At 46.6% G+C, this 21,641-nt stretch overlaps 1 long non-coding RNA gene across 1 annotated transcript; it reads left to right on the forward strand.

The window, feature by feature from the left end:
- The first annotated feature begins 6,052 nt into the window (after positions 1 to 6,052).
- LOC144310627 (uncharacterized) lies at positions 6,053 to 11,774 on the forward strand. The gene is made up of 3 exons (XR_013376280.1): positions 6,053 to 8,285; positions 8,507 to 8,624; positions 10,909 to 11,774. It is a non-coding gene; the product is annotated as an uncharacterized LOC144310627 (long non-coding RNA).
- Positions 11,775 to 21,641: the final 9,867 nt, after the last annotated feature.

The following is a 21,641-nucleotide window of genomic DNA, read 5'->3' on the forward strand; positions in this document are numbered from 1 at the left end:
GGCTGTGGCCTATTCATTGAAAAGTGTTCGAAGTTGAGAAAGGGGACAGTTGGTGAAAATAAAGAATGATTGGACAAGACTTTGAGGGTGATAGCAGGACCCAAGAAAGGCTTTTTAGGCTAGAGGAGACTAGAGCATGTTTATAATCTGCAAAGAAGTCCGTAGAATGGAGGAAGTTGAAATTAAAAAAAAAAAAAAAAAAAAAAAAAAAGAGGGGCTAAGTTTAAAGCACAGACAAAAGAGAGGGGGCTAACGTCTGCTTTCTAAGTGCCAGACGTCCTTCCGAAGATAATTTATTAGCGTTTACATTGGTCTTTATGTAGTGTTTTAAAAATCCTGCTTAACCTTTTCACCTGTTGTATTTGTAAGTGTTATTTCAGTTTTTTAGATGTCTTCATTTATTTAGTACCTACTTACTGAGCACCCATTTCTCAGGGCACTGTGGATATCTAGCAGAAGCTACCAAGCAGAAGTATTCTGTTCAGTTCCCCACTGCTCATAATGATTGGAGCTAGAATAATAATTGACCACTTAACCACGTGCTCAGCATTGTGGGAGACATTTAAAAAATTAATCGTAGTAATACCTAATTAAAGATGAGGGAAGTAAGGCTCAGAAGGTTTAATAACTTGCTCAGGGTCACACAGATGGTGAGTGGCAGATTTACAATTCAGAACTGGGGTCTGCTTGATGTACAGTCTTCCTGGTTGATTTATCCTGTTCATGCTCTTAGGCATCGTGTACACACGGATGACACTCCAGTTGGCATCTTCAGCCCATACCTGTGCCCTGAATTTCAGGCAATATCTCCTAGATGTCTCGTGGACATCTCAAATGTGACACGTTTTCTTTCACTTGGCAATACTGGTACTTGAGCTAGAAACCTGGCGGTCAGCCTAGGCTCCTCATCGCCCCCACCCCCAAACTCAACGAAGTCCTGATGGTTCGTTTCAAGAGATTTAGAATCTCTTGTCTCTTCTCCATCTCTAGTACACTTCAGGACTTTATCCTCTCTTATCCAGATGGCCACATGGCCTCCTCAATGGTTCCTCTGCCTCTAGTCTCAGCCTCTTCAGACTGACTTCCCTATGCTAGAAACAAAGTGACATATCAAAACTGGAAATCCCATGGTGTCATCTCCCCCTTCCCACTCTGAGCAATTTCATGAGTTGCTTCCTTTCTCTAGAATGCTACTGTCTATCTAATTCTCTCTGCTGCCCCTACCATAATTCCTTGTATACTGTTTTGTACATACCCACAGGTTCTGTGGCTATGCTTTTGATTCTATCCCCACTCGATTGTAACCTCCTTCAGAAATCCTGCCAGAATTCAGAAATCCTGTTTTACTCATCTGGATATCTTCTGTCCTTAGATTAGTGCTTGTCCCATAGTAGTACCCAATACATGAGTGGAATTAATGGATGTCCAGGTATCTGTGCCCCTCCTGCCTCCACCCTTGTTCCCCTTACAGTCTGTTATCCACAGGTAGCTGGAATGAACCTTTTAAAATGTAAAACAAATTCTATCTTTTCTCTGCTCAAAACCTAGTGGCTTCCACCTCAGAGTAGAATCCTAAGCCCTTACCATGTCCTACAAGGCCCAATGTGATCTGGCTCCTGGCTGCCTCTTTGACCTCATTTCCTAATATTGTCTCCCTTTCTCACACCTTTATGGTCCCACTGACTCCCTTACTGTTCCAAACACACACACCAGACGTGTTCTTGCCTCATGGCCTTTGTACTTAACTCTTCCTCTGATCGTAATGCTCTTTCCATAAATATCTGCATGTTCCTGTCATCACTCAATTCAGACCTCTGCTTGCCTTATCAGATAGGCCTTCACTGACTACCCTAAATAAAATAGCCCTCTCTCTCAATCATTTTTTAATACGCTACCCCAATTTATTTTTCTTCAGAGGATTTATCCCCCACTTGACACAGTTTATTATTTCTTTATTGCCTATTACTTCCACCTCCTTTAAGAATTTCAGCTTCTTGATAGCAGACCCTTTGCTTTATTCCTGCTGTGCCTCCAGCACCTAGAACAGCCTGTCACAAGCTAGGTCTTCATAACTATTTATTGAACAGTTGAATGACTAGCTGTAGGCATACAGAGAAGTCATCTAATCCAACCAGGGAATGCTTCCTGGAAGAGGTGATACCTGGGTGCAGTCTGAAAGGGCAGAAGTAGGTACTTGGGTGGTTGAGGTATATGCCCAGCAGCGAAAGCAGAGTATGGAAAGCCCCCAGCACTGTGATACCTGGGAGGTAATTGGTATGGCTAGAGTAGAAGACACATGCAGGAGAGTACCTGGAGATGAGGCCAGAGAGAAAGGCAAGGACCAAGACAAATGTGAAGGGTCTCGAGCACAAAGTGAAGGAGTCTGGACTGATTGCAGGAACTGATTAGTTTCTCATTACTGGGCTGTGTGGAAGAGAAGCTGGAGCAGGGAGAGGGACAGGAAGGAGGAAGCTTCATTTATAAACATCCAAAGAGTTCTGCTAACTGAGGAACCCAGAGTAAGTTGAAAACAAATTGCTGTCTGGCTGAAAGCCTTCAGTGGTGATGGTTAGAAAGTGAAATGATTGCAGAGATGTGCTTTGGAGATTTGGAAAGCAGGCTGTGTTATTTGTGGCTGTTTTCTCCTTGATGCATGTGCAGAATTTCCATGAACGTTAATGGAGCTATTCTGAGTGCTTGCCAAAGGGAAGGAGGCTCGCAGACACCGACATAAGTTTGCCCACCCACTAGGAAGCACCTCTGAGCTCCAACCTGTTCTCAATGAAAGGGGTCAGCTCCCGAAATGGGTTAAGAGAGGTTCCTAGGACCTTGAGTTACCTGTGAGTCTAGGCATGAATATGTCTTCTAAGTGTATTCTGTTGCTAGAGGAAATTGGGAAATTAAGTACTGTTAGAGTCTGCTCCAGTAGCTTATTGGTCCTTTTCTTGTGGTTAAATTGGAAGTCCTGGGCCCTTGGGTAGGGACTAGAGCTTTTCATTCATTCACTCAGTGAGCAAATGTTGCCCAGAACTGCACTGGCCCTGGGGAAACTGTAATATATGAGATAGAATTTCTACCTTTGGGGAACTCTTAGTCTGGTGGGGAGACAGACACATAGGTAAATAATTATAGTACAAGATATGAAGTATTGACTATAGATATTTATTTAAAATGTTGAAAAAGTGTGAAAAGGGATGATCAGCACCATTCTAGGGGAAGGAAAGGTTTCTAGAGAGAGAATATTTGAACCAAATCTCAAAAGATAAGTAGTAGTTCTTAGCAGAGGGAGCAGTGTGTGTGTGCAAAAGCACGTGTAAAGTGCATGGCTTATTTCAGTAGAGGCAAAATTATATGTGTAGTGGAAGCATAAAGTTCTTAGAAATGGTGAAGAGAAATGGAGGGGGGAGTAGCCAGGGCCTCGGAGGCCTTGTGCAGGAAGGAGTTGGACGTTGGCCTTCAGATAATGGGAGGATGAGAAGTTTTTGAGGATGTGAGGGACCTATATAAGGTATGTGTTTTATGAAGATGAAAATGTTCCAATGTAAGCATATTTAAGAAAATTTTTTTAAAAATTTTAAACCAAAAACTTAACATAAAGGAAAGACACACTTGAGATTCAGTAAATGCGAGATCTTTCTTTTTTTTTTTTTTGACAAATGAAGTTTCGAGTTGACCAAACAGATATCATTAGAGTCCCAGGTTTGAAGAATGGCAGGAAGCTCAGATAATGCATTTACTTTGTTCAGTGGTAAAGGAACAGGCAGCTGGCCTTTTTTCATTTATAGAATATCAGGTTCTTAAACTTGTGCTTGTCAACCTTGGTTTTCTTTTGCTGCAGCCTCAGGCCTCAGAGCCTCACTCTGAGATTTGTAATGTGTTTTGGATGCGTTTATCACAGCCAGATGGGGCGGGGGCTCAGCTTGTTACTGCCCATTATTGCTATCAAACGGAGTCCATCCAGAAAACAAGGCTTTGGGAGCTTCGATTAGGTCAGTGACACTGCCTTGGTTTCAAAAGAGAGATGGTTTGATTGGATGACATTGTATTTTCTTTTAAATCAACCAAAATGATAAGATTACTGTCTGGGATAGGCTTACCCATAAGCTAAGGAGCTTAGTTTCAAGATCCAGGAAGCCCAGGATGTCCAATCAAATGCTGCTTGTTCATCCTGTTAAAATCATTTATTCACTGCATATTTGTTGAGCTCTTACAAGCCAGGTCCAGGGGTCCCTGGGATAAATGAGACATAGTCTCTGGCCCCAAGAAGCTCACAGTCTAATGAAAGAAACAGACAAATGATTATGAATTATGGGAATTCAAAGAAAAAGAAATAAACCAATAAACATATTAGAAGATGCTCAACCTTACTAATAAACAGGGAATGGGAAAGATTAATGCCAACCTTGAAGACCTAAAGGATTTGGGGACAGTGATCTCATTATCTCTGTTCCATTCACCGGCCCCTGCACAAATCAAATGGATCCTGGAAGGTGACCGTGGACTACAGCAAAATCAACCAAGTGGTAGTTCTACTTGGCAGCTGCTGTGCCAGACATGGCATCTTTCCTAGAGCACATTGAACTTGTCCTCAGGTACATGGTTATGTAGCTACTGACCTGGTGAATGTTTTTCATGTCCTTCCCTATCAGAAAGAAAGAGTTCACATTCACTTGGACAGTCTTGCCCCAGGGCTGTTAACCTTCCTGCTCTCTCACAACCTAGTCTGAGAAGAGACCTATCCTGCCTAGATAACCTTGCAGAACATCACATTGGGCCAGATGAGCAATGAACAACATGTATATTGGAAGCCTTAGTGAGACACATACATTGCAGAGAGCAGAAGAAAACATTAAGAAGATTCAGAGGCCTGATATCTCAGTGATATTTGTAGGGACCAGTAGTCTGGAATGTGCCAGGGACATGTCCTCCAAAGGAAAAGACAATGACTGCTTCTCCCACTCCCCCATTAAGAAAAAAAAAAAAAAAAAACACAATGGCAGAGAGGGGGCCCCTTTGGGCTTTGGAGGCAGCATATTTCACACCTGGGAATACTGCTCCATCCCATATTCTGGATGACACAGAAGGCTGCCAGTTCTGGATGGCCCAGAGAGGGAAGGGGCTCAGCAGCAGATCCCGGCTATGGCACAAGTAGCCTTATCACCTGAAAGAACCCATGGTACTTGAGGTATCTGTAGTGGAAAAAGATACCCACAGAGTTTATGATGAGGCCTAGTAGGAGACAATGTAGACCCCTGGGGTTTTGGAACAGGGCCATGTCTCTGTAACCAAGAATAATACAGTTTTCAAAACATAACTTCTGATTTGCTGAGTGTTCTGGTAGAGACAGATCATATGACTGCAGATCATCGAGTTGACCATGCAGCTAAAGCTGCTCCTCATAAGCTGGATTCTGTGAAACCCACCAAATCATAAGGTCACACAAGGTCAGCAGCAATTCATTATGATAGACATGGTACAACTGGGATTGGGCACAGCAGGGCCAGAGGGCAAAAGACAGTTGCAGGAGCAGGTGGCCCAGACATTTATGTCCTCCTCCATCTTTGCACCAGTGCCTCTCCCTCATATCACCTATGGCTGCCTGAGGAGCTCCTTAGATCCAGCTGGAGGAGAAAAAAAAAAGCCAAGCTTTGTTCATGGGTGGGTCAGCTCAGTTTGTGTGAGCAAGCCAAAAATAGACTGTTGCTACACTGCAGGCCCCACTGCAGTGTCCTTGAAAGATGGCAGAGGAAGAAATCCTTCCAGTGGACAAGCTCTGGATACTACACGCTGTCATCTACCTTTTCTGGAAAGAAAGGGGGCCCATGGTTAGATGATACATGGATATGATGGGCAGTGGTGAATGGCTTGGCTGGTTAGGAGTCTGAAAGGATGAAACTAGAAAATCGGGGACAGATCTGGGGTACAGGCTCATGGATGGACTATGAGAGTGGACACCGAGTGTGAAGTTCTATGTATTCCATGCTAACACCCACCAGAGAGTGTACACCATGGAAGAAGCACTGAACAGTACAAGCAGCCATGCTGTGTGAACCACATGATTTGGCAGGACCTGTGGTTTTTGACTGTGCAGCCAAAGCTGCTCATTGTAAGCTGGATTGTATCAGATCCACCAAATCATAAGGGCACACAATCCCTAATGAACTTGCTGTATGCTAATCTCCCATCTCACAGTCTACTTTCCAGGGAACTGGACCTGCAACAGAGCTCTTCTAATTGTTGATAACTCTTAGATCAGATGTCAGCAAACTTTTCTAAAAAGGGACAGTTAGTAAATATTTTAGGCTTTGCAGGCCATATGGTCTCTCACAACCATTCAACCCTGATGCTGTAGTGCAAAAGCAGCCACAGATGATATGTAAATGAGTGAGTGTGGCTGTGTGCCAATAAAACTTCAGAAGAGTACGTGGTAGATGGCATTTGGTCTATGGCCTTGGTTTGCCAACCCCTACTCTAGAAAAATTTCCGGGAGTGCATGAAGTAGGCATTAGAAAAATTTAATTGCAACATGGTCAGTAATAAAATTTTAGAAGTAATCTCAATTTACATTAGAGAAAGAATGGTTAAATAAGTTGTGGTACTTTCACAACTTGGAATACTAAGCAGCAGATAAAAAGAATGAATTTAGATCCACGTAACATCACTTGTCCAGTAGAAATATAACACAAGCCAGCCACATGTGTAGTTTTACACTTCCCAGGAGCCACATTAAAAACCGTCAAGAGAAACAGATGAAATTAATGATATGTTCGAGCTCTATACACTGAAGATATTATCACTTTAACATGTAATTAGCATAAAAATTACTGAGATATTTTACATTCTTTTTTTTGCAATCTGATGTGTATTTTACACTAAAGAGCACATCTCAGTTTGGGCTAACTACGCTTTCAAATGTTCAGTGGCTGCATGTGGCGGTGGCCACTGTATTGGACAGCATAGATCTGTACTGAAAATCTGCTGATGTGGAGAGGCCATTGACGCATTTGGTCCAGTGAAAAAAGGAAGTCACAGGGCAGTAAGTACAGTGTGGACCACTTAAGTAAGGGGGAAAAAAACACAGGAACATATTGAAGAAGAAGGTATGTATGCATGTGTACCTGATGTAGAGAGAGGCTTTGGGTGGCATGGTGGAGGAGGGACACACTCTCTGCTTACCTGAATTTTTTAAAATAGATTTTTTATTTGGGGATAGTTTCAGACTTGCAGAAAAGTTACAAAGACAATACGGAGAGCTCCTATCTGCCCCTCACCCCGTTTCCCCCGTTGTTAACGTTGTACTGTAGTGTGGCACGTGTGTCAAAATGAAAACGCCACCCTTGCTACGTTACTGTTAACTCCAGGCTTTGTTCAGCCTTCATCAGTTTTTCCACTAATGCCCTTTTTCTGTTCTAGAATTCAGTCGGTGATTGAACTGCATTTAGTCATGCCTCCCTAGACTTCTCTGCTCTCTGCCCGATTCCCCGGTCTTTCCTTGTTTCCTATGACCTTGACAGTCTTGAGCAGGGCTGGCCAGGTATTTTGTAGAATGCTCCTAAGTTCAGGTTTGTCTGAAGAAGTCCTCTTGACTGAGCTGGGGTCATGGGTTTTGAGGAAGAATATCCCAGAGGTGAGCTCCCCTTCCTGTCACAGCACACCTAGGGGTACAGGATAGCCAGGTAAGTTATCACTGGGAGTGTTAACCTCCATGGCTTGGGTAGGGTAGTGCTTCTCCACTGTAATGTTACTCTTTTTCGCTTTCCATACTCTATTCTTTGGGGGAAGTCACCAGACCCTACTCAAAGGTGGTAGTAATCAAACTCCACCTCCTGGGTAGAGTATCTACATAAATTTTTTGGAATTCTTCCCTAAGGAAGATTTGTCCATTCTTTATCTCTCTCTCTCTCTCTCTCTCTTTCTTGCTCTACCTACCTACCTACCTACCTATCAGTATGGACTCACATGTATTTATTTTATACTTTGGGTTGTAATCCAATCAAATTTTTTTTCACAGTGAATATAAATTCATGTACTGTAATGTTTTTAATGCAGAAAACATACAAACAATCATGCTGTATGAGACACAAATTCTGTGATTGGCAAGACTTTTCCCTCCACAGCTCTTCATGACTGCCTTTGAGTAGGATAATCATTGGCTCATTGCTATTCAACTAGCAACTTTAGACAAGCTATTTCAACCCTCCAGGACTCCATCCCCACATCCGAATAACAAAGTGTATCATAAAATGGTCTCAAGGTGCAGAAGGGGATGATGTTTGTATGTACAGGTATTTTGTTTCCTATTAATAGACCTGACGTCCTTAATGGCAAGGGTTATCTTCTCTTATTTCTCTTATTTATGTTGGAAAATGAGCCCAGAGTTAATAGCCCTTGAGAGCATCACGTAAACATAATCAATATTTATATCCCCTATCACAACCCCAAATAGTTCTCCTGTCCTACTTTTTCACCTCTCTGAGTGGGATATGGTTTTCTTCTTCTCCCTCAGCTTTTTCTCCAGTGGCTGATATCTACCCCGAGGCCTGTCATCCAGGGCCTCATTCTAGGACGTCTGCTGACCTCTCCGGCCTCATGCTTGTGCCTCTGTCTCTACTATGGCCACACAGGTGCCCTATTACCCCTGTGAACAAAAATGCTTGCTGAATATCTCCCTCCTCTCTGCCAGGCCCTGAGATGAGACAGAACCAACAGGGGCTCTGTGTCCTGGCTCATCATCCAGTGAGGGGATCAAGTCCTCAATCCATAGCAATCTATCATAGGAATGGGTGAGGGACTGTGGGAGCATCATGGGGCAAGGGCTTGATTGTGCCTGCGGAGAGGCCCAATCTGGAGAGAATCAGAAAGGCTTTGCAAAAAAAATGCTGCCTCTGGAGCTGGGCTTTGATGGGTATATCAATAGGAGTTTAGCAGGGAGTGGATGGGACAAGTGCGGTTCTAGGTACAAGGAAAGGTATATGCATGCCAGAGAAATATCAAAGAACAGGGAACAGTAACATGTGTGATGTGCCTGGAGCCAAAGGGCAGAAAGAGAAAGAATAGCCAGAAGTGAGAGTGGGGAATGAGTCAGGGGACAGTCTGAAGTGAAGGCCTGAATGAAATTTTTATGATTTCGAGATGAGGAAATACTTAAGTAAAAGTAGAGGTACAGTATGAAGGGCTCACCACACAGGTAGCTGTTAATCAGCAAATCCGGAGCACGTATGGCACATCAGGCACTATTAATTTACTCCTCCACCTTATGTGAGCTTTAGGGCTGAGACGGTGTCTGATTAGTTGCTGTGTTCCTGGCACAGGGTCTAGCACAGGGCAGGAGCTTGGTACACACACGCTGAATGAGGGTATTAGAACACCAGGTGAGGTCCTGCCTGGGATCTCACCATGCAGGAGATGGGCCAAGCCTGCCGTCAACCGTGACTTTCTCATGGTTCTGTAGATTGTGCTGCATCAGTATATCTCTATCTGTGCAAGAGTCCCATCCTCTCCTGCCTGATGCAGTGAGCAGAGCGCCCCGAGGAAGCACTAAGGATTGGATTGCTTCAGAGCCAGAAAACTCATGGCCCATGGGAGGTTCACTTCAGAGTAAACAGCCCACGTGGCCTTGGGGACATGATAGGAGGACAACCCACAAGGGAAAATGCACCCAGGGTTAGCAGGGGGCCTCCGAGCCAGTACTTGAGCTGATCAAACATCAGGAGTTTTCAAAGTTATTATTTTGGAGGGGCTGTGTGGTGGAGAATCAAATCATCACAGCCCCAGCCATGACAGAGTGCACTCCTGCTACATGCAGGAGGCTGTGCTGGGCACTCTGGCTCCGTCTCTTTTTCTCACTGCTCCAAAATGTGACCTCTGAATAGAAGACCTCTATTCTTCTCCACATCCCAAAGCCAGAGCCTCTGACCTTGTCTCCTTGGGGACACTCTTACCTCTCCTATAGTCGGTTCTCCACCCAGCAGCCAGAGTGAGCATCTGGAACAGACTTGTAGGTCATGTCACTCCTCTGTCCAAAGCCCTTGGTGGCTCTCATCACACATCCCCTACAGTGGCCTATGAGGTCCCCAGTGTCCTGATCTCTGGCACCATCTCCAACACCTGGCTCCCTCTGCTCTGGCCTTCTGTCAAACTTCTAAACTATGGCCCTCTGTTGGGGTGTTTGCATCCACTGTTGCCTCTGCCTGCACACTGGGACCACCCCGGGGTGACTTCTTATCATGCAAGTCTCACCTCCTCTGAGAGGTCTTCCCTGGCCACCCTCTCTAATTAGGCTGTAACCCCGGAGCCATTCTCTGACACATGGGGGCTTTTTTTTTTTTTCCATAGGATTTAACCCCATCTCAACTGACTGACTGACTGACTTACTATACTCATTTATTGTTTATTTTCTCTGGTGTACCCCCACCAGAGCACACACTTCCTAGGAGCAGTGACCCTGTGTGTCCCTCCTCTGGGTCTCCAGTGCCTGGCTCAGGGCTCAGCCTCCAGCAGGACTCCGTACATATGTACTGAGTGAGGGGCTCCCCCTCCGCAACTTCAAGCTGGCCCCCAAGTGCCCGCACAGCCAAGCAGCCTTGTCTGCGCGACACAGGAAAGCCTAATCCAGCGTGTGTAGACCGACAGATGGTGTGGAACTCAGAGCTGAGCGGTTGTTATTAGTCTGAGTTGCTTTTGCTTGGAATAGGATTAGCATAAATACCATCCCAGGCAAGTGGATAAGGTAAAGCTCTGTTAGTTACATTCAGATTTTGTTTCCCTGTTGCAATCCAGAACCATCCTTTTGCTGGGTTAGTTCAATTCATGGCTAATGGTGTTGTCCAGAAAGGCCAGATGGAGTGGGAGTAGGAGGGTCACACACACATAATACTTCCTGGTCCCCATCTTGCTCTTCCCTCCCAGACCCTGCTCCACACTGGCCTCTAGAGTGACCCTCTAGGCACTCGAATCCAACCTTAGCACAGCTGGCAGGAAGCCTGGTACTGGTACGCATTGGCCTGATGAAGCCCAAATGCCTTATGATGATGAAGATGAAAATGTGATCATGGACGCTGCTCTGTAACTCTCAAAGTCTCCCAGCTGCCCTGTAAAGCCCAGGCATATCATTGTCATTCATCAAGTGACAATTTGATGGCTCAGAGAGGTTCAGTGATTTGCCCAAGGTTGCTCAGCCAGCGAGCCACAAAGATAGGTACGAAGCCCAGGGCCGTGGACTGGTTGTTTGACAGGCATCCAAAGTGCTTCCTGAGCTGGCCAGCCTTCCAGCGAAGCTGTGGTGCTCCTCCAGCTGCTCATGTGTCAGCCTCACCTGACTCAGCAAGAAGCCAAGTCAAAGGCAGGAGTCTGTTGGCCCCATGAAACTCCTATTTTCTGGCTAAGAAGCATTACTTGCTTTAGCCTCTTCCTCTTTAGCTCCATAAAGGAGCATTTGGGGTTTTTTTGGGGGGGGAGTCATTTTCCACAAAGAAACAGAGTTCTTAAAAACTGATATATAATAATATGTATAATAATATGTATAATAACAACATCAGCTAACATTTGCAGAGTATTATGTCAAGACTGTGCTAAGTGCTTTAAGTGCATTATTTTGAACACCCTTCCCCACCATTACTGAAAAAACAAGAGATTACAGGGGCACCTGGGGGCGCTCAGTGGTTGAACATCTGCGTTTGGCTCAGGTCATGATCCCGGGATCCTGGGAGCGAGTTCTGCTTCCAGCTCCCTGCTTTGTGGGGAGTCTGCTTCTCCCTCACCCTCTCCCTCTGCTGCTCCCCATGTTTGTGCTCACATGCATTCTCTATCAAATAAATAAAATCTTTATAAAAAAAAGAAAAAGGAAAAAGAAAAACAAGAGATTACAAAACGGCAGACAGTGTCGAGCGAGACTCCTGCCTCTCCATTCCTTCCCACACTGTGACCTGTCCCTCAGGGATCCTGCAGAGACCGAGAACTGTTATGAGCTCGTTAATCCTGCCCAGCACTTTGAGGTAGGTATGATCATCCTTGTATTACACGTCAGGAGATTGAAGTCCAGACACAGGAGACCCCTTACTCAAGGTCACTGGCTTTGAGTGGCAGAGCTGGGATTTTTCCACATATGGGCGACCTGGGAGCCCAGTGCATTCTGGCCCGAGACCACCCTGCCTCTCCCAAGGAGGAGAAAACTGGAAGTTGAGCGGAGAAGTGACGCCTGGTGGGCCTTTGCCTGAACATACTGGTCTTGCAATGAAGAATTCAAAGTTGGGCCTCCGTAAAGTGACAAATGATGCCCTATCACAGGCCTTTGAGGTTATTGACCGATGGCCCAGACCTCAAGTACTCCAGTCCCGAAGACTTGTAGTCAACAGCTCTCGCTGTCTTAACTTCTGGACCTTTGTACCCTTTGGTCTGCCCTTGGGAGGCTTCGGCTCTGACAAGCTGCTCAGTACTAATCACGTTTTGTGAGATCCAGAAGAGAGAACACAACCACACAGGGGCGCCTGGTGGCTCAGTTGGTTATGCACCTGACTCTCGATTTTGGCTGAGGTCGTGATTCCCAGGGTCGCAAGATCGGCCCTGCATCCGGGCTCCACACTTGGTGGGGAATCTGCTTGGGATTCTCTCTCTCTCTCCCTCTGCCCCTTCCCCCTGCCCCCGCTCCTGTTCTCTCTCTCTCTCTCTCTCTCTAATAACTAGCTACATCTCCTTTTTTTTTTTTTTTTAAGAAGAAAAAGAGAACACAGCTGTGCAGCTACAAACCTAGGCCATGCCTCAACTCCCCTCTGGCCTGCTCGGGGGAGTGGGTAACGCTGCCTCTCCGTGCCTCAGTATCTTCACTTGTAAGGCCAAAATAATTACATCTCACCTCAAGGTTTGAGGATCCTCAAGTGAGGTAACAGAGGCCAAATGGCAAGTAGCAGTGCCACAAACGGTGTTAGTTTTAATCACAGTGAAAGAGTAAATCCGATAGGCTGTGTGTAAAAAGCAGCTGCTAAATTCACAACTACTGTCCCTTCACTTCTCGATCCCACCCCCCAACCTACATCTGTGAAATCTTTTAGTCTACAAAATCCTTTCCGTCTGTTGCCTTATTAATCCTCACCCAAGCCCTGCGGGGCAGAGTGTGGGATTATCACCCCCAGGTTACAGATGAGAAAACTGGGATTGCAGTAGGGGGAAGTGCCTTTCCAAAGGTCTCAGAGCTGGTGGGAGGTCATCATACCTGGCCTGTCTCTGCCCTGCCCTCACCCATGTGACCAAGCCTGTGCTAATTAGCCTGGCACATGAGGCTCATGGGGATCTGGCCCCCGCCTGCCTCCTCAGATTCATCTCTCTCCTTGCCCCTTTATGCTCTGGCCTTCCCAAGTGTCTCATCACCCCTCAGACAGGCAGTGACCTCTCTTAGCCCTTGTCCTTTGTTTCCCTCTGCCAGGCCGCCTGGTGGACGCCTGCCCATCCTTCGTCAATTCCTTCCCGCAGGCCCTGTGACAGATGCCGACACAATGAATTTTCATTGTTGTCGTCACTACTGTATTGATCATTTTGCAGAGTGGATCGGGGACCAGACTCTGGAGCCAAGCTGGGTTTAAATCCTGGCCCAGCCACATACCAGCTGAGTGGTCATGGACAAGTTACTTAACATCTCTGTGTCATGGAGATGCGCCTTCTAGGATTGTGAGGGGTACATAGTACGTGCAGAAAGGTGGGCTCAGGGCCTGGCGCAGACTGAGCATTAACAATCATTAGCTATCACCGTTATCATTAGCTACCACGATTATTTTCTATTATTTGTATTCACTGATGCCTACCTCTGCCAGTCCTGGTGTTGGGCACACTGAGCTGACTCAGACACAGTGTCTGGGCTTGGGGCCCAAGGGAGGAGAGAGGCATGTAAATACTCCGTGACAATGCATTCATTCTGACCACGTCACTGTACTGCTTACACACCCCTGTGCCCATGTTCAGGGGCTCTCAGGAGCTGACACCATTCTGCAAGCACTCCCTCCCTGCCAGGGGTGGCCTGGGTCCTCGTACCCCCACCCTGCTAGGTGTCTTATCCATGGGGAATGGTTTTATCGGCTCTCCCTTCTTTCTGTGTTAACCCCAGAGACAAGCTGCTCCTGGAGTGCAAGGAGAGTCAGCTGCAGTACGATTTATCTCCCTGGGTCTCTTCCTCAGCTGAGATTTACAGGCTGTGCCTGTCACAGGGACCCTGCAGGCTCAATTACAGATCTGCTTCTAGGCCAGACTGGGGCAGAAACCTGCCTGCGTTTGCTAAGCGGCCCTGAGGGAGAGCCACGGGCCCTGACAGACGGGGACCTGGGAGAGTGTGGGACCCATTCAGCTGCCTCGCTTGTGACTCATGAGGAAACTGAGGCCAGAAATGGGAGATACATTCAAAGCTCCCATCAGGCAAATTGGGCCCAGTGTGAAGTCTAATGTGGGCCTTGAGTACCATCCAGGGAGCTTATTTTACTGTACCTGAGTATGTGATTTTATTATTACCCAAATAGCTTTATTTTATTTTTTTTTAAAGATTTTATTTATTTATTCATGATAGTCACAGTCACAGAGAGAGAGAGAGAGAGGCAGAGACACAGGCAGAGGGAGAAGCAGGCTCCATGCACCGGGAGCCCGATGTGGGATTCGATCCCGGGTCTCCAGGATCGCGCCCTGGGCCAAAGGCAGGCGCCAAACCGCTGCGCCACCCAGGGATCCCTTAATATAACAAAAACATTCACTACGGAAACATGCTTTGAAAACTTAAGCCTAAAGCAAAACACTGCACTTTCAGAAACAAAGACCATATTCTGTCCACACAAACATATTAGGAATGTATTCCATTGTGCAGCCTAGGCATTGCCCGGCTTCACCAGCCTGCGATTACAAAACGGAGTCCCATTTTTGTCCAAAGACAACGGCCCTGAGGTCCCTTCTACATAAGCAGGAAATTATCCCGGTTATTCCAGGGAATCTCCAAGAGTAGCCACAAACCAGTCTGTCAATTGCAATCACCATAAAATATTTGCTGTTCTTCCTCTCCAGCTGTCTCCTTCTTCATCAATATCCTCAAGTAATAAGGCCCTTAGCAGGAGTCCCATTGCTGCCACTATGAATAGTGCCTGTCGTGGGGACCGTGTCAGGCCATAAAAGTGCCTCAGACTGCATTTTCTCAGGGCGTGACCACCCAGTGGGGCTGGGCCTCCTGGGAGGGCACCCAGGTCCCTTGATGCCCTGTCCTACCAAAAGCTTACCAGCTGACAGTCCTTGGTCAGGCCTCTGAACCCAAATCATCTCAACAGTTATCTAGAGGTGATAAGAATGTTCTCATGAGGATCACATGAGGTCATATGTGCCTGACACCTGTTATATATAGTAGGTGCTCAATAAGTGGAAGTTACCATTTTTAAAAAAAGATTTTATTTATTCATAGGGGCAGGGCAGAGATACAGGCAGAAGGAGAAGCAGGCTTCTTGAGGGGAACCTGCTGTGGAACTCAGTCCCAGGACCCCAGGATCACGCCCTGAGCCAAACGCAGATGTTCAACTGCTGAGCCACCCAGGTGTCCCTGGAAGTTACCATTATTAGTAATATTATTATTATACTGTCCAAGACTGGGTTTCCCCAGGAACAGACTCTGAAACAAGGATTTGAAACAAATAGTTTATTTGAGAGGTAATCAGGGGAAGCCTCTATAGAGGTGTTTGTTAGAAAGTAAGATAGAAGGGATCTCCCCTGAGATCCCTGGATGGCTCAGCGGTTTAGTGCCTGCCTTCAGCCCAGGGTGTGATCCCAGAGTCCCGGGATCGAGTCCCACATCGGGCTCCCTACATGGAGCCTGCTTATCCCTCTGCTTGTGTCTCTGCCTCTCTCTCTCTCTCTCTCTCTCTCTCTCTCTCTCTCTCAAATAAATAAATAAATAAATAAATAAATAAATAAAGTCTTAAAAAAGGGGGGGAGGGAGAAGCAAGGCATGTATTAGCAAGCAGGTTTCTGCTATAAACTCTCCAGTGCTCAGTTCCACTGAGGAATTCTGAGTGATAGTGTAGAATGTGCCTCCAAGTTGTTTGAATCAAGGGGCGAGGGAGCTGGGGTATGTATCCACCCCGTCCATCACTGGCTGAGATCTGCTCAGGGGAAGTAGATGTTGAGTCTGTGGCAACTTTCCTGCACTCACACAGGCCAGGAAGAGTAGGCTCTGAGCCCAGAGAAAGTCCTCAGGGGGAGTCACTTGGAAGCTATTGGGTCAGCATGCTCAGAAATGGTGACACAAGGAACACAGGTACGATACTCGGAGCAACTGCTACAAATCCCGTGAGGTGTCACTTCATCTTGAAAGAAAGATGCTAAAAGCATCTCCTTCTCCTTCAGGCTGGCAGAACCCAGGAGAAGGGCAGAAGCTACGTGGGTTCTCGTTCCAGCTCTGTCACCTTCAAATTGACTGTGACCTTGGTCTGTGCCATCTCTGGTCCTCGGTTTCTTCTCCTATCAGGTAGGGAGTTAAAAGCAGATGGATCTTGAGGTCCCAACCAGCTCTCCGAAGTTCCAGAATTCATCCAGCTTTTTCATTTGCACCTCACAGCACCCCTTGGCAGGAGGTAAGCAGGGCTGGTACCAGTCTCCCTGTCAAGAGCCAAGGGAACTCAGACTCAGACTCAGGAAGTGGCTAGGCCAGCAGTTCTCAGAGTGCATTCCCTCCACCTGCCACATCGGCGTCACCTGCACACTTAGAAATGCAAATTCTCTGGCCCCAAGCTAGACCTACTAAATCAGAAATTCTGGGGGTAGGGCTAGCAATCTGTGCCACTTCCCGCTGATTCTATTGCTGTGCGTGCTCGTGTTTGAGGCGAGGCCGTACAGGGAGTTCAAGACAAAAGTGGGACTAGAGTCTGAGTTCCTACCTCCCAGGCTGCACATCTGTTTTTGGCACAGAGCCATGTAGACCTTCAATAAATAGCAAGGAGATTGTTAAGCCCCACACCCATTTCTGGTCGCTGCATCTCCAGGGTACCCTCTGTGCTGTGCTTCGTCTGCTATTAATCTCTCTGTGGCAGTTTGGAGCCCTTAAATGTCAGGGCACCGGTGGCTCAGTGGTTTAGCGCCATCTTCAGCCCAGGGCATGATCCTGGAGACCTGGGATTGAGTCCCACGTCAGGCTCCCTGCATGGAGCCTATTTCTCCCTCTGCCTGTGTCTCTGCCTCAATCTCTCTCTCTCTGTCTCTCATGAATAAGTAAATAAAATCTTTTAAAAAAAAAATTAAAAAAAAAAAGTCAGGGCATGAGGCAGTCAAGTGAACCCATGATAGTTAAGAAATAATCCTAGAGGAGAGGATCCCCTGGCCTGAGGTTACCCTGTAAGGAAGTGAGCCAGCCAGACCCAAAACCCTGGTGTCCCTCTTCTTACCTCACAGCTCCCCCAGCACTGACGAGTGCCACCTCTGGGCTAGCAGTGAGGTGGGGATGGGGGTCTTCTGAGCCATCTGGACATAAGGTTGGAATTCCTTCTGACACTAGGTCTCTAGTGTCCTTCAGCTTCCCCTAGATGCTTCTCCTCTCCCATCTACTTGTGCCAGGGCTTATGACAAAGTTCATCTTTGGAGACAGAAAAGAAAACTCTTTTGGAGTCTTGAAAACTATGGCATAGCAGCCATAAAATTTCTCGTTATGCCTTCCCCACCTAACTACTTCCTAAGACCACCTAGAAATTTTCCCCAATGTGGGGTGCTTCGGTGGCTCAGTTGGTTAAGTGTCTGCCTTCATCTCAGATTATGATCCTGAGGTCTAGGATGGAGCCCTGTAACGGGCTCCCCACTCAGTAAGGAGTCTGCTTTTCCTTCTCCCTCTACCCTTCCACCCCCACCCCATTGCTTGTGCTCTCTCTTTCTCTCTTTCTCAAATAAATAAATAAAAATTTTTAAAAAGAAAGAAGGAAAGAAGACAGTTTCCCCGAGGTAAGGAACCCTTCCCTCTGCAGAGCCTGTGATGCTGTCACAGCATCAAGTGGGGGCTGGTCCTGGGGAGAGTCTAGGGTGGCAGCTAGTGAAGGAGGCAGCTGAGTCACTGCAGACCCCTAGAGAGCAGTCATTCAAATACCTGAGAGGGGAGGTACTCGGTCAAGGTTGTGCAGTCAGATCCTGGCTTCCTGACCGGCCTAGGCCTACCAGATGAGGCCTCTCAGCTCACCATCTCCACCACATGCCACCCCCCCACCCCTCCTACAAGGGGTCTCGGGCTCGCCCTGACATGGCATCACTCTGCAAATCTGACTTGACACCCCCGGCTTCCACTTTCACATGTCACTTGCCTGGACCACCGGCACTCTCTCCATTTGCACATATAAATTGGGGCTGCCAGTACTTACCCAGACTGATGGATGGCTACCAGAGCTGCTGGCCACTTCATCCTTGAAACTCATCCCTCTCAAAAAAAAAAAAAAGAAAAGAAACTCATCCCTCTCAGTTTGTCCACCATCATATTTTTCTGGTTTCTCCTCATGGGTCTTAGGAATTTGTGGACTCCTTCATTCATCCCACCAAGATGTAAGTGGGTGTTTTTATGTGTCGGTCAGTATGGTTGAGTCTGGCAATCGGTGGGGAGCAGGATGGCCAGGACCTGCCTTTTGGAGCACACAGTGTAAGAGGACAGTCTGGGTCCTGTTGGGAGCCCCTCCCATCTCCTTCCTCCCCGCTCTCTCCTGATCATCTCAGCTACATGCCCATGACCATCAAGCCCCATTCTCTGCCCAGAACTTCCTTCCAAGCTCTAGACCCACATCTCTTATACACTGTGGAGGACATTTCCCTCCAGATGGTCCACAAACAACTCAAATTTGCTTCATGATCATCTTCTCCAGCCTGTCCTCCCCTACGACTTGTCTCATAAAACTGGAGAGACACTCTTCGCTCTTCCTTCCAGCACTTCACAACCATCTACCCCCTAAAGAATGTACTCTGTCCCCACGGCCAGCGCCCCAGGCTTGCATCACTAACCCGGCCCTAGCCTTGTTCCCTCTAAACTGCATGGACACGGCTAGAGGGATCTTGTAACTCCAATCAGCTCAGTATCTGTCAGTGGATAAATGAATAAACAATGTGTGGTATATCCACACAGTGGAATATTATTCATCCATAAAAAGCAATGAAGTGCTGATACATATGATACAGCACTAGTGAACTTTGAAAGCATGAAGCCGGGAGAAGGAAGCCAGATACAAAAGGTCACATAATGCATGGTTCCATTTATGTGGAACGTCCAGAATAGACAAATCTATAAAGACAGAATTGATGGTTGCCAGGAGCTATGGGGAGGGATACAGGAGAGAAACTACTTACCAGAGAAGGGATTTTACTTTGAGTAATAAAAATGTTTTGTCACTACATAAAGGTGATGGTCATCCAACACTGTCAATGTACTAAATGCCACTGAATTGTTCACTTTAAAATGGTTGATTTTAGGGACACCTGTGTGGCTCAGTGGTTGAGCATCTGCCTTTGGCCCAGGTCATGATCCCAGGATCCTGGGATCGAGTTTCGGATTGGGCTCCCTGTGGGGAGCCTGCTTCTCCCTCTGTCTCTGCCTCTCTCTGTGCGTCTCTCATGAATAAATAAATAAAATCTTAAAAAATAAAATAAAATGGTTAATTTTATTAATGTCACTTCAATTAGTTATGTTTTTTTAAATACCACGTCATATCCATTAGGATAGCTCCTACCAAAAACAAACAAAAAAAACAAGCAAAAGAAAGGAAGCATTGGCAAGAATGTAGAGAGATCGGAACTCTTGTGCACTGCCAGTGGGAATATGAGCTGGTACAGCCTCCACGGAAAACAGGATGGCAGTTCCTCAAAAAATTAAAAATAGAAATACCATATGATCCAGCAATTCCACTTTTGGGTATCTACCCAAAAGAATTGAAAGCAAAGTCTCAAAGAGACACTTGCACAACCATGTTCATAGCAGCGTTACTCACAATAACTAAAATGTAGAAGGAACCCAGGTGTCCATCGACTGATGAATGGATAGATGATATGTGGTGTAAATACATGCAGTGGAATGTTATTCAGCCTTAAAAGAGAAAGAAATCCTGCCATATACTACAGCGTGGGTGAAGCTTGAGGACAAAATGCTAAGTGAAATTGGCCAGGCACAAAATGACCAATGGTGTATGATCCTGCTTGTATGAGGTACTTGGAGGGGTCTGGTTCACAGAGACAGACTTGTAATGGGGGTTGCCAGGGGCTGCGGGGAGCAGTTAGTGTTTCACGGGTACAGAGTTGCAGTGTTCCAGGATGAAAAGAGCTCTGGGGATGGGTGGTTCTAATGGTGCACAACAGTGTGAGTGTATTTAATACCTCTGAACTGGACATTAACAAATGTTTTCAGAGTAAATTTTATTCTAGTGTATTTTATTTTCTTTCTTTTTCTTTCTTTCTTTCTTTCTTTCTTTCTTTCTTTCTTTCTTTCTTTCTTTCTTTAGAAAGAGAGAGAGCATGAGCGGAGAGAGGGGTAGAGGGCAGAGGGAGAGAGAGAATCCCAAGCCGACTCCATGCACAGCATGGAGCCCAACATGGGGCTTGATCTCACAACCCTGAGGTCATGACCTGAGCGCAAATCAAGAGTCAGATGCTTAAGTAGTATCTTTTCAGTTCCCTGTCATGGCTCTGCTCTTAGAATGGAGCTCCAGCTCCCCAGTTTGGCACCCAAAGCCCCCTGGGACCCGGCCCCTGAAAGTCTCAGACTTTATGCCTTGCTGCTCCCCACACACAGTCTTTACTTCACAGTCTCAACTACTGACAGTTTGTCACACATGCCCGCCACCTTCTCCAATGCTGTGGGCCTTTGCACATGCCCTTTGCACATGCTATTCCTTCTGCCTGGGACACTTTTCCCCACTTCCTCTCCAGGCACACGCTTCATCCTTTAAAACTATTCTTGGGGATTATTTTCTCTAGGAAGCCTCTTTTTGCCTCCCTGCTCCCAGGTCAGGGGCCTTTGGGCTCCCCTCTGTTATGGCACCAATGTCACAGTGCTATATGTCTGTCGGTCCCACTAGGCTGTGTGCTGCACAAAACCACTGACGAGGCTTTATTCACATCCATGCATGAACCAGCAGAGAAGAAAGGAAGAGTGCTAGCGTGGAGATTACCGAACTCTTAGTTTAGGTGTGTAAGACAAGCACAAAGGAAGTAGAAATGAGGGGCAGTAGTGCATAGAGGAGGAGACAGTTCTGTTCATGCCACTGAGCCCCAGAAGCTTCTTGGAGGTGGGCCATTTGAGAGGGCGACATCTCCACAGTCAGAGATGGTGGTCATCGGGAAAGCATGGAAAAAACACAGAGGTAGGGAGTTGCTTGGCGTGGAGAAGGAGCAGAAAACAACTGGTCAGCTTCAAGCAAAACTCCTTCCAAACCTTTCAAAGCCACAGAAGCCTTCTTAGAAACAAAGTCACAAGGAACCCCAATCCATAAAACATATACAAGTGGAACAGCTCTGCTCAAACTAGACGTGAGGAACCGGAAAGCTCTCTTCTGTCCCCACCATCACACACACAGCGTCCCAACCACTATGAACACACCATCCCAACTGTACACATACCATCCCCACCACACACGCCATCCCAACCATACACACGGCATCCCAACCACCACACACTGTCA

This window comes from Canis aureus, chromosome 3 (assembly GCF_053574225.1).
Source record: "Canis aureus isolate CA01 chromosome 3, VMU_Caureus_v.1.0, whole genome shotgun sequence".
Lineage (NCBI taxonomy): Eukaryota > Metazoa > Chordata > Mammalia > Carnivora > Canidae > Canis > Canis aureus.